Source organism: Octopus sinensis, linkage group LG4, assembly GCF_006345805.1.
Source record: "Octopus sinensis linkage group LG4, ASM634580v1, whole genome shotgun sequence".
Taxonomy (NCBI): Eukaryota; Metazoa; Mollusca; class Cephalopoda; order Octopoda; family Octopodidae; genus Octopus; species Octopus sinensis.
In genome coordinates this window covers 65,644,121-65,659,120 of record NC_043000.1, presented here as the reverse complement: position 1 = coordinate 65,659,120, position 15,000 = coordinate 65,644,121, and the positions used below count along the sequence as shown (strand labels likewise).

Below are 15,000 nucleotides of genomic sequence, written 5' to 3'. Positions count from 1 at the left end.
GTGGAAAACAAACGAACAATTGTATTAGTATGGCGATCAGGAAATATAAATAAAACAAGTCTTTAACGTTTCGAGCCTACGCTCTTCAACAGAAAGATACACAGAGAGAGAAAAACACAGAAAGAAGGAGAGAAAAAAAATGCGTGCAGTAGCTAACGAATCAACATGGCGATCTGATTTCGGCCAGAGGTCAAAGATCAAACATGAGACGCGAGAGCGAAATAAGGGGAGATAATAGGGTTGATAAACGGGTTGAGGGACCAGCTAAAAGTGCGTGGGAGGGGTCTGGATGTGTGTATGTATAGGGTTGGTGTATGTATTAGTATGTATAAGGGTGTGTGTGTATGAGAGAGTATTAGTGCGTAAGATTGGTCTGGACATGCGTATGTATGGGGTTGGTGTTTGTATTAGTATGTATTAGTATGTATTAGTACGTATTGGTATGTATAGGTATGTGTGTGTGTGTGAGAGAGAGTATAAGTGCGTATGCGGGGTCTGGACGTGTGTATGTATAGGGTTGGTGTAAGTATTAGTATGTACTAGTATGTATTAGTACGTATTAGTATGTATTAGTTGGTGTGTGTATTAGTATGGCACATCATATGTGATGTGATATATATATATATATAGTGGAGGCGCAATGGCACAGTGGTTAGAGCAGCGGACTCCTCGGATCGCGGTTTCGATTCCCAGACCGGTCTTTGTGAGTGTTTATTGAGCGAAAACACCTAAAGCTCCACGATGCTCCGGCAGGGGGTGGTGGCAATCCCTACTGTATTCTTTCGCCAACACTTTCACTACAACTTTCTCTCACGCTTTCTTCCTGTTTCTGTTGGCTAATCTCCCCGAGAACTACGGTAAGCGTACATGTGTCTGTGGAGTGCTCGCCTACTCGCACGTTAATTTCACCAGCAGGCTGTTCCATTGATTGTATCAATTGGAACCCTCATTGTCGTAACCGACGGTGTGCCACGATATATATACATATGCAAATAAGGAGTCCAACGTACATTATATATATATATATATATATATATATATATGTGTGTGTGTATGTATATATGTACGTATATCCTATATATGTCAGGTCACTTTCGAGTGCTACTGATAACATGTAACCCAGTACAACCTGTTGCATGGTCGGGTCGTCGGTGACTAAACCGGCAACCCCACCAAGCTTGCTTGGTGAGGAGGGTGTTCATTGGACACCCTGCGGGATGAAAAACAAAACCCGTCAAAGGGCGGAGGAACTCTTGAGAGTCAACGGCCATCCAATAAATGTCTTAAGGCTGTATCCTGCGCGGGGACATAGAAATAATCGGACTGAATACTCGATCGCGCGGTTAAACCATTGGGAGTGAAGGACTCCTAGCTTTTGTTAGGGCATCCTTCTAGGAGAAGGTAACTCAGGTAACTGGGATAACTCCGACATAAAACCTGCGGCTCAGTAGTTACCGATGATGTTGACTTGTTCTTCTTTTCGAATTAGGGTTGCTGTTGCTTAGTGAGTGGGATTGACTCAGTGCACAGCCTTTCCTCACTTTAAAAAATCTTCTTGCACAGGTATTGAACGATAACAACATTGATTAAGCTTCGTGCAATGGCCATACTCGATAACGAGGGGGCAGCCACCATATCCTATATAAATAAAGATGAGAATGTGTGTGTGTGTGTATGTGTGTGTGTGTCTGTCTGTGTGTCTGTGTGAATCCCTAAAACTTGAGAACTACACAAGCAATTTCATTCAAATTTTACACATGCCTAGGTCGAGCCCACAGCAATATCATATCTTCTTTACTATTTCAGTATTACGTGTACATGCATACATACATACATACATACATACATACATTACATACATACATACATACATACATACATACATACATACATATATATATATATATATATATATATATATATATATATATATATATATATATATATATATATATATATATATATATATATATATATATATATATGTAATGAATTATCACTGCAAATTACTTAATTTCCTACAAATGTATCTAAGACTACGCTATTCACTGAAACACTTCTTTTTTAAGATAGTACAGGTGATTTGAATGAAATGTGGCTGCCGATTCTAACACTTCGGCTGAGTACACAGATGTTCTCTAAGTCGGCTTGATGCGAGTCTCTTAGTCGTTGGTGAATATTTTCAACATTCGAAATAATTTGATAGAAAATCAGTAAGCTATGTTTAGCAGATAAGCCGTACATTCATCGCATGGCTTACTTCTCGATTTTAATGAATTTGATCTTTAGTGCATGAAATCATTAATACAGTAATCGGAGTTGTCGCCGTTGTTTTTGTTTGGTTGAGCTAAACGCTGCTCAACAATGCTTACTTTTGTTCGATACGGCTATAGTTTTGATAGATTAAAGTGAGTGTTGTCGCCACATTTAAGGGGTTCGTGTTTACTTCACTATCTATGTTCAAAAGAATTTAGTATAATGCTGCTTTCATATCGGTATCGATCAGTTCTGTCTGTTTAGCAGAGTTTATAACTAAATTAAAATAGGCTTTTTTCCTCTTCACCGGGTAAAATGTGCATGTACCTCCACACACGCACATTAGCGTACGTACACACACACACACACACACACACACACACGGCAAGTTTGCCTACATTTGTATTTGCGTATCCAAAACTTGAAATAGATTTCGTCTCCTTGTCTTTGTTTTTCAGTCTGTCTGGCTGTTTACCTCTTTCTCTCCGTCCCAAACACACACATGCACACACACACATACACAGACGCACACATACAGACACATACACACACACACACACACACACATGCACACATGCATATAATATAGTTCTGTTATTGATATGTGTATATATATGCGTATATATATTAGGCGGCGAGCTGGCAGAAACTTTAGTATGCCGGGCGAAATGCGTAGCCGTATTTCGTCTGTCGTTATGTTCTGAGTTCAAATTCCGCCGAAGTCGACTTTGCCTTTCATCCTTTCGGGGTCGATAAATTAAGTACCAGTTGCGCACTGGGGTCGATGTAATCGACTTAATCCGTTTGTCTGTCCTTGTTTTAACCTGTGTTTTAACCCCTTGTGGGTAGTAAAGAAATATATATATATGTGTGTATTTGTGCTTGTATCTGCATGCATGCATGCATGTATGTATGTATGTATGTAATTATGCTTTTGTACGTGTGTGTGTGTGTGTGTTTGTGTGTCTGCGTGTCGAGTCAGAACGCTTCTAATTCGTATAAGAGAAACAATGCTCGTTCTGACAATAACAGTCATAATTTTTCCCCAGGATATTACTAGTGTGAGTAAAGGCAAGTGTTTTCCTTCGGAAATTGTAACCAGGTCGCGAATTTAGACATTCGACAACTTACATTCCTGTTCTACGACGTTGATCTCGAAATCTGCTCAGACTGATTGCTGAGAAAAATCTTATTCTAGTTCCGTCTTCTAAAACAAATTTCATATTGAAATATATGCTCCCCATTGACTACACTACCACCGACACCACAAACTCCACCGCCGCCGCTGCCGCCGTTGCCGCCACTGCTGTCACCGCGCCACTGCTGTCACCGCCGCCACTACTGTCACTGCCGCCACTGCTGTCACCGCCGCAGTTGCTATCACCGCCGCCACTGCTGTCACCGCCGCCACTGCTGTCACCGCCGCCACTGCTGTCACCGCCGCCATTGCTGTCACCGCCGCCATTGCTGTCACCGTCGTCACGGTTGCCACCGCTGTCACCGCTGTCACCGCTGTCACCGCTGTCGCCGCCGCCGTAGCCACCATGAGATAATGACACTGTGCCAATGTACGAAATATTTTCTGATTATACTTTAAAATCTGTTAATTGGCAAGATGTGCCTGTAATTTATAGGAAATACTCAAAATGATTTAGTTCTTTAATTTACATATTCTTTTATACATTATTAGGTTTTTGATGTTTCGCAGTGTTGTCGCAGACGATTGTTAAGCGGAGTAATTGTTAAATGGCGCATAGTTGAGTAGTTGATAAAGGTAGATGAAACGAATTCCTGAAAATAAAGTCACAATAAAAGTCATAGAAACAATTCACAGGAAAACTTCAATAATTGACTGATTTAATAATGTTTTGCTTTATTTTGTTTTTACTTGTAAGATATCAAATAAAACGTAATTTTCCCCCCACATACCTGTGATAAATATTGTAATATTGTGCACAAGTCATGTTATCAAGTAATAAACTTCCTAAAATATTATGTATTTAATTATTCTACTTGTGTACTACAATGCTTCAAGCGAACTACATCATTTTACTGTAACTATTATTTATGATATTTAAATGAAATGTGACATTTTCTCGTGATCCTTTTCTTTTTTTCTTTCTTTTTGGTGAGATAAGCTTGTTACTTTTCTCTGTAGTTTTATTTTTCCTATCATTTTATATCCGCTCTCCGATTAACCAATTACCACAAAATCGTTAATCGGTAAAATTGATCTTATACCTTGGTCATAAAACATAAACATAATAATTTTTTTACAACAATAAGCACAAGGCCTTGAATTCTGCGGGGTGGGGTTTATTCGATAACATCGATTTCAGTGCTCAATAAAGTGGTAATTATTTTATCGACTCCGGGAGGATGAAAATCAAAATCGACATCGGCGGTATTTGAGCTCAGAACATATGGCCAAAAGAAATGCCATTAAAGCTTTTTGTCTGGTGTGCTAATGATTCTGCTAACTCGCCGCCCCATAACGCATAAGCATAAGATCTTTACCAAATTAGGCGACGATTTGGTTGGGTCGTTAGGGTGCTCGACAGAAATCTTTCTGGTGCTTCTTCTGGTACTCAGTTCAAATCCTGCCAAGACCGAATTTACCGTCATTTGGGACTTGATAAATAAAGTACCGGACAAGTACTGAGGCAATTTGTGCTACTTTAGCGGGCGCTCTGCGCCGTAGTCACTATTTCTAAAATGATCTGATCTGGGTTAGAGCACAAACACACGCACACACACATACTTACCCTCTCTCTCTTTCACACACACACACACACACACACACATACATTAATAGACACAGAATCGATGAAGGTGGGTAAGGAAGAACCACTCCTGTTGTAGTTAGAAGACACTTAGCTCTTTAATTATCCTGAAGTTACCACGATTAGCCAACGAGGTGGTTTACGCAGTCACTGAACTTGCATAAAATATCTACTGAATTTCTCTCAAATCACTCCCTATCGTCTTCAAAGGGAAAGGACACGTTAGACAATGTTATCCTCTCTGGGTTAGGGTTAAACAACACGCTAAAGTTTAAATAGCCAGATATACTGCACGCTCAAGTGGTACTGACAAATAACCTTCTCTCTCAAAAATTGTCTGCGCTGAAAGAACCAAAGGAAAGACATTCATATGGTGATCCTACTAATCCTTTAGCACCACTGTATGGAATGGCTAATAAATGAAATTACCCATTTGAACGAAGGTTATCTTTTCATTCTGCAATAGTTGGGCCGATCATTCTTTATAAGACGAAGTGAGCTACTACAGGACCGATATAACTCAAACTATCAAAGCAAAATATACTCACATTGAATTCGATGTATTTGTTGTTGAACTTTAGATCAACCCTGATTGAGTAGAACTAAGATCAAATGTGTTTCGACCGAGATCAGATTGTGTTCTTGTATACAAGGGAGGAGTGTTTCTCATAGGAATAAAAAAACTTTGAGGATTGAAAAGAAATAAATTGCTATGTTTAAAATATTAAAGCGCTTTAAAACGTTTTAAACTATTTAAAACTCAGAAGGAAGAAGAATCATATGGAGATAAACTCTATTTTGTTTTGTCATTAAGAAAGAGTGAGAGTAGTAAAAAGGTCTCACTAATATTTTAGCGTGGCTCGCTATATTTTCAGTATGCAAGCCATTGTATGATAGGATAACATTGCCTAATGTGTTCTTTCCATTTTTAAGAGGGTGGGGAGTGATTTCGTGGTAATTCAGTAGCTATTTTAAGCAAGTTCAGTGACTGCGTAAACTTCCTGTTTCGCTAATCGTGATGATTTCAGGATAGTCAAAAAGCTAAATGTCTTCTAACAACAACAGGAGTGGTTCTTTGTTACCCCATCCTCATCGATTCCCTGTATGTATATGTGTGTGTATATGTGTGTGAAAGAGGAAAGAGAGAGAGAGAGAGAGAGAGAGAGAGAGAGAGAGAGAGAGAGAGAGTGGTGTGTGTGTGTGTGTGTGAATATGTGTGTTTACCTAAAATAGCAATTGAAAGCGTATTGAAAGCTTCAAGTGAACTTTCTATGTAATGCAAAAATGTTACGTATATTTTAATGTATTTCTTCGAACCCAAAACGAGGTTCAGAACGCTGCAAATAGCCCGATAGTTGTAGTAGATAAGTGAATATTTAGAACGAGTGAGGTAAATTTCACCATAAGCACGACTATAATTGTGTCAATATGCTTTTCTCGATTTAGTAATGGCTGCCGAACTGTTCAAGTTGATATACTACCTATATGTGCACGAAGTAGGCTTTCACCATATCAGCTAACTTCTATTATAGTAAATACAATTACTAGAAGTATAGCGTTTTAATCACACACTTTCAACATTGTACATCACGATCTTAAAAATGACCGGCAGAACTATTGTCGTGCGTGTTTGCGTACATGCAGGGGTGTGTGTGTGCGTGTTCAATGATTTTTATTATGTAGTTGTGTTTTAATGGTTGATTCTATGCGTGTACGTATGCGTGCATTTTATTTAACTCCTTGTACGGTAATGTATTCGATGATTCTATATGCAATTGATGAGACAGTTTACTGCATATGGTATAAAAAAAAAAAAGAAAAGAAAAATATTAAACTATTGTTTAACCCTAAGTCTGTCTGCTCGATCCGATCGGACCTATAATTAAAGGCATTTCAAGAATGGCCATCTTATCATTTCATATATCTAATAATATACTCGTTTGTGTGTGTGTGTGTGTGTGTGCTTTGAGAGAGATTTGGCTTCTATTTCTAGTAGGCCGGACGTCTACTCAGAGACATTCGATATGTGAGAGCAGTAACATGTGGTATCTTTGTCTTAACATATAAAATGTTACTTAGAATTAACAGTGCTTTTTTTTATTACCTCTCTCTTCAATTTTTATCTATTTATTTATTTATTCACTGTATCTTGTACGTCCTTCCTCTTTCCTTTCGTTTTCCTCTTTTCCTGTCTTACCTTATCAACTTTTAGGGACTAATAGTGGAAGCCGCTTATTATAATCACGGATGTCATCGAACAGTTTTTTAAAATTGATGAATTCAAATGCTTAGGATAAAACTACATAATGTTAGCAACTGGTTAATGTTATCTATGTATAAAAAAACTCCATTCCAGTGATGACAATAAGCGGCTTTTACTATTGTGAAGATGACTTGCTAATCACACTACAAAGGAATATATATATTGCAATTTACCGATTTTGATGTTGATTTACCTTAAAATAATGCTTTTTTCGTTTATTTTCGCTGAAATTTCAAGATATTATTCTTGTTAAACCGAGGTTAACTCTTATCGAGCAGATTTATGCGCAAAGGCGTTCCAGCCATCACCTGCCAGTTTATTTTTTGTCTGTATATATAACTGTATGTATGTGTGTGTGTGTGTTGTGTGTGTGTGTGTGTGTCTTTGTGTTTGTATCAACCTCCCCAACGCTTGACAACCGGTAACCTAGCATTTCGACAAAAGTGACCGACAGGATAAATACCAGGCTTTAAAAAAAAGTACTGTAGTTGATACATTCGACAAAAAATTCTTCAAGGCTAGCTCCCCAGCATGGTCGCGGTCTAGTGAGTGACGTAGTAAAAGTTAAAAGATATCAGGACTAGATTGTCTTACATTGAAAGTGAGGTTCATGGTACTGAGTTAGAGCAGTATGTGTGCATGTATGTGTATGTATATGTGTGCGTGCGTGAGTGCTGCATGCGTATGTGTATGTGCGCATTCATGTATGTTTGTGTAGTACGATATATCTCATCTTTCGGAAGATATATATATATTGATCCGGTTCTTGACTGAAGATTGAAGGCTTCCGTGTTTTTTGTATCGTCTTCTAAATGTTTTACGTTCTTGTCCCAGTTTGTATTTTTCTACATATTTATATATATATATATATATATATATATATATATATATATATATATATATAATATATATATATATATAATATATGTGCATATATACATACGTATATATACATACATCTATATGTATATATATGCATATGTAGGTACAGGACGTCATGAAACGCGTACAACAGAAATATACGAAGTACGAGTACATGGAACATGAATTATTCTTTCGGACAACGAAAGACACAAATAGAAAACTACACAAACATAAAGAACGACCCTTCATCAGTCGTTGGCTGTTTCTCTAGTCTCGTATTTCGTGCATTTAACAACAATACACGCTTTCGATAAAACAGTTGCTCCCGCAAAGCAAATTAAATAAAATTTGGGATTTTGAGGAGGGTCAAAATAGGTAACACAAACAGGACAGTGAAAACAAACGGGAAGGGCAGCTAAGCCAAAACGAGGTTGTAACGAACGCGTAAATCAGGCCAGGACAGGAGACAAACAAGAACACGTCTTCCATGTTCAAGCTACAACGGAGAGAAAGAAAGATGGCCGATGGTCATGTGGGAGCCATGTGGCCAAGGGAGGAGGAGTTAGGGAGAGAGAGTGACAGAGTAATAGGATAGAATAGTGGGCGAAGAGGAGGTAAAAGAATAAGAGAGAGAAAAACGGAAGAGTAAAAAGATCGTATAGAGTGTGCATCAGAGTTAAGATAAAATTTATTTGGAAGATGATGTGTAGCGTTCAATCATATAATAATAATATAAGAGATAGATAGATAGATAGATAGATAGATAGATAGATAGATAGATAGATAGATAGATAGATAGATAGATAGATAGATAGATAGATAGATAGATAGATAGATTAGATAGATAGATATCCACGTGATACGAAAGATAATTAATGACTTATAGATTTGAAATATAGTTGAGATAGATAGATAGATGGATATATATATATATAGATAGATAGATAGATAGATAGATAGATAGATAGATAGATAGATAGATAGATAGATAGATAGATAGATAGATAGATAGATAGATATCCACGTGATACGAAAGATAATTAATGACTAATAGATTTGAAATATAGTTATGTACGCTAGTAGCTCTCCGGAGTAATTTTGGGTAATATTTTTCGGATATACTGTTCCCTCTAATTTTTCTTTCCCCTTGTGGATGAGGGCAGAAATTTGTACCGTGTGCAAATTTTACCTTTCTTTGCAAAGTATGAACGCATCCCTATGAGTAACCATCACTCAAATTTCTTCAATTAAAAAATATCCGATTTTATTTCGTAAACTTTCTGTGCGTGCGCACAAGCATACAGCTTAAAGTAATGGTTCTTAACCATTTTTTGCCTATGGATCCATTGGGTTCCTATTTTACTTCAATAGCCATTCAATATTTTAAAAATCCTATTATATTTTTATAATTTCATATCATTAGGAACTGTATAAAAAATTAAAGCATTTTGTTTATTGTAGATGCTTAACCGATTTATTACACATAAAACTTAATAAGAAAATCTTACATGGACCTCCAAGTTTGAGAATCACAAAACACATTTCTTTTAATCTTTTACTTGTTTCAGCCATTAGATTGCGGTCACGCTGGGGTACCACCTTGCAGAATTTTCAGTCGAATGAATCGACCCCAGTACTATTTTTTAAAGCCTAGTACTTATTCTATCGGTCACTTAGGCCGAATCGCTAAGGTACGAGGACGAAAACATACCATCACCAGTAGTCAAGCGGTGGAAGCGGGCGACGACCACAGATACAAAGACACACACACACACACACGTATATATATATATATACTCGACGGGCTTCTTTAAGTTTCCTTCTCCCAAATCCACTCACAAGGCTTTGGTTGGCCCAAGGCTATAGTAAAAGATGATAACCCAAGGTGCCGCGCAGTGGGATTGAACCTGAAACCATGTGGTTGGGAAGCAAGCTTCTTACCATACAGCTAGGTGCGTGAGATAAAAATTATCACGAAAGTCAAAGAAATAGCAGTTAAATTTCCCTCAAGTCAATCCCACCACTTTTCTTAGCTTGTTTTTAAAATGGGGTTGTTATAGCATGTATATTTTTGATTCGTTCAAGTCTGACCCTGGGATTAATCAATAATAACAACCGCCAAGTTCTAAAATGGAGTTAGAAGCAATTAGGGAAGTTAAATTCATGCAAAAGAAGAATTAATATTTTCCTAAATTATTAATATATAAATCTATACTTATAAACAACCCGATAAGTGTCAGAACTGCTGACGATTATCTGTCTAAATAAATACATAATTAAACAAATAAAATAAATAACACACTCACACACATACAACCGAGCGTGACTGTTAAACAGCTGGTATTATAGTGGCAAATAAATCGTACACATACACACACACACACACACACACACACACACACACACACACACACATACATATACGCAGCAACCGCAGCAGCAGCAGTTGGGAGTTAACGTTGCTATGGAAACCTAATCTCATCCTATTGGATAAATTGAACATGAAGTAAATATGGAGATTATAAAATCTACATAACAGTCTTAATTGGAATTACAGGTGAGAATTTGATATTACTGTAAGTAGTCGAGATGACAGTCCAATACAGCTGTATTATGCATACATGGCTGCAGAACCGAGTTCGATTCCGTTGTGTTGCACCTTGGCTCCGTGTTTCCTTCTATTATAGCTGCGATCTGTCCAATAGAATACCTCCTAAGAAGAATTTGGTAGACAGAAACAAGAGTAGCTTGTCATCGTGTATGTGTGTGTATGTGTGTGTGTGTGTGTGTGTGTGTGTGTGTGCGTGTGTGTGTACATTCACACAGGTCTAAAATCGGTGTTTTTTTCATTTGCTCTTTCTTTCGTGTAGCTCAGCTTTCAACAATATATAATTTGTATGTATGTATAAGGCGGCGAACTAGCAGGATCGTTACCGCGTAGGCCGAAATGCTTAGCAGCATTTCGTCCGACTTTACATTCTGAGTTCAAATTCCGCCGAGGCTGACTGCATTTCATCCCTTTCGGAGTCGATAAAATAAGTACCAGTTGAACACTGGAGTCAATCTAATCGCCTTACTCCCTCTCCCAAATTGCTGGCCTTGTGCCAAAATTTGAAACCAATATATATAATATATATATATATATATATATATATATATATATATATAGCCATCTGAATGTGGCTAGGGACAGGGCGGGGTGGTGGGTGTGTTACTGATGCATTTAGCCCCAGGCGATCATCGACGTCACCAGAAGGACTGACACCATCACGGTGTCCTTGCCAGCCTGCAAAGGAGATCAGCCTCCCCGAAGATACGGATACTACATACGGACCGGTTTCGAGGTAATTGCCTCTTATCAACGCATGGTAAGCACCGTTCTTCGTTGAGGGACTCCCTCTACAGGCTGGATATATATGGATTTTCACAGTAAACACATTCTTTACATTCTGAGTTCAAATTCCGCCGAGGCTGACTGCATTTCATCCCTTTCGGAGTCGATAAAATAAGTACCAGTTGAACACTGGAGTCAATCTAATCGCCTTACTCCCTCTCCCAAATTGCTGGCCTTGTGCCAAAATTTGAAACCAATATATATATATATATATATATATATATATATATATACATAAATCATTGATATATATATATATATATATATAAAACTCATTGATTTTAAAAACCTAATCAACAGTGTCAACAACCATATCCAATTTACAATGGAATATAGTCAAGACCAACTTCCTTTTCTTGACATTCTTATTCTAAAAAAAGGCACCAACATTGAAACTGATATCCACTACAAACCGACTGATTTCAAACAATACCTTCTGTTCACCTCCAATCACCCAAAGTACACGAAGACATACATCCCCTTCAACCTAGTGAGAAGAATCTGTACGATTGTCTCAAACTATAGTACACGAAATAAAAGACCCCAAGAACTAAAGGCAATTCTTCTCGAAAGACATTACCCAGCATCATTTGTTGACAATGGAATAGAACGGGCCAAGACAATTGCTACCCAAGACTTACGAAAATCAAAACACACTCACGGTACATTAAATAGTCTCCCATATCTCTCAACACACAATCCAAGAAATGCAGGAGCTTACACAATTATATACAAGAACATCCCACAGCTGAGTCAAGACCCACGCCTAAAAAAAAATACTCTCAACCCATAAAATAATAAAAAGCAAAAGACAACCCAAATCCCTAACAAACCTACTCACCAATGCAAAATTTCCCAATAGAAGCCCACCGCCCACTGTCAAAAAATGTGGTCGTTCCAACTGCAGGGTTTGCATCCACCTCATTGAAGGAACAATATACAAATTCCAGTCGGGACACACTTTTATCATAAAAAAATAACTTCACCTGCGCATCAAAGAATTTACTTTATGCCATAAGGTGTGAAGAGTGCCACAAAGATTACATAGAGCAAACGACCCTTACCCTCAGAGAAAGGATGACAGTCCGCTGCCAACAATTGAGGGATCCAGCCACAAGACAGATACCACTTAGTGGGCACTTAGATCTCTCTGCACAAGTACCCCCAAATTCCTAGTTTTTCCACTATACCAATGTCCGGACAACACCACTGACTAAACACGAATAAATAGGGAAAATAATCTTATTGAAAAATACAGACTACAACTCTAACATACCCCCCCAGGTACACACACAAACACATACAGATGTCCAAAATCACGCAAACTCAAATACAATGCAAACCACCCACGCAAACACACACACACGCACAAACACAATATCCCCACACATATTCCAAGAAAAAACACATACATATATACACTTGCAATACGATTCTAGCAACCATAACCAACTCTCACACACACATACACACATACGTAAACGCGAACATGCCCACACCTACACACACCACCCTGACAATCACAAATCACATTCACACAAACACACTCACACATACACAGATATACACACATACACGCAAATACAACCCCACACACATATATGCACACATATGTACACACACACACACACACACACACACAAACAATACGCCCGTTTCCCAGTAAAAAATCACATACACACTCAAAAATTAAAAAACATACATATACACATAATACAATCCACAATCTCAACAAACACTCACAAACACACAGACATGCACATACACAAAAGCATGCACATATACAATGACACACACCTCTCAGACAAATACAAGACACATAGATACACTCACACCCTGACAAATACTAATCACACACATACACACACACACACACACACACACACACACACACACACAAACGTGCACACATATACTCACACCATCCTACCAAATATGAAACACAAGCACATGTATATATACACATACACATAGAGATGTGCACAGAAACATACACACTCACACCATTCTGACCTCTAAGTCCAGTTCCCCAAACCACTGAACCATGACAGACTAGCCTAAAAATTAAAAAAATCCGTTTAATTCCACATTGCTCTGCCTCCACCCACTCCCTTCCAACCTCCCACACTATCCCTCAAGATAGCAAACATTCCTTAGCTACACACATGAGAAAATGTCAGAAAGGTCAGTTATTCCTATACAATTTTTTGTAAATTCTTAAATATATCTCCTTCTGTGTGTGTGTATATATATATATATATATATATATATATATATACTACCAAACAAACATAATTTTTATTGAAGTCTACTTTTTGGAGTCCCATTCTGATTACTTTCTCAAATACTTTCTTGTAAACTATTTTTAACATTTTCTTATTATTATCAAAGAATGTGTCTCTGTATTTTAATACTTTTGTGACAACCAGTACTTAACACAACAAAGCTTATACAAAGCTTAACATTTTACTTTTGACAATCTTTTTCTAAAAATGTGAGACCGGTCAAGTGAATAAACATCTTCTTTCGTATATATTGCTTCCCAACCACATGGTTCCGGATTCAGTCCCACTGCGTGGCACCTTGAGTAAGTATCTTCAACTATAGCCTCGGGCCGGCCAAAGCCCGTGTTGGTAGGTATTTGCGACAATGTACAGTCATTTAAATTCTGAACTTCACGAGCGATAATTGAGCGAAGGGCATCACAAGATGAAATAGATTTTACTTTAATATTTGAAACTATTATCCTTGCATTTACCACATCAGTAGTTGAATCGTGATTATGAATCGCAATCTTCTTAAGCACTATATAATTTTTATCTGTATGAAGTTTCGCCTTGCACACACGATTTTCGCACCTCCAGTATATCTTCAATCCATCTGCATTCTGCTTATTATTATTATTATTATTATTTTTTTTTTTGTGTATATATAATTTTCTTGATCGACCACTTTGGTTTTTCCTTTCTCTGAAGTTATGATCTTACAGGTAGACATGTTGATGAGTAGGCACATTGAATAAATTTAATTCGAATTGCTTGAAAATCTTTATTCGTAAACTGTTCAGCGCAGATACTTGAGAGAGAGAGGGGCAGGGCGTTAAAGAATGGAAAAAATATCTAAAACAGTCCAACGACATATTTAATTCTAAAATGATTGTTCTAAACTTTCCCTCGACAGTCACATTTAAGAATATTTTGGGACGAATTGGCTAGCGACAAATTGACTTAAGGATGAATTATTCAACGACGAATTGACCGGGGACAAATTAACCAGCGACGAAGTGACCGGGGACGAATTGTCCTAGCACCATCCTATAGCTATTTTTGGTAGTTATCACAATGTGAATTTGCTACTAAACTAATTAATATCAATTGTGACTTTTGAACCTATTGATAAATGCATTGTTTTACTATTAATGCGGCACAAAAGGGCGATAG

The 15,000-nt window shown here is 37.6% G+C and overlaps 1 long non-coding RNA gene across 1 annotated transcript in view; it reads left to right on the top strand.

Moving 5' to 3' along the window:
- Positions 1-10,913: 10,913 nt before the first annotated feature.
- Positions 10,914-15,000, top strand: part of LOC118762986 — a 15,636-nt gene continuing 11,549 nt past the window's right edge. The window contains exon 1 of the long non-coding RNA XR_004998741.1: positions 10,914-10,946. This is a non-coding gene — a long non-coding RNA (uncharacterized LOC118762986). The remainder of the gene's footprint in view (positions 10,947-15,000) is intronic.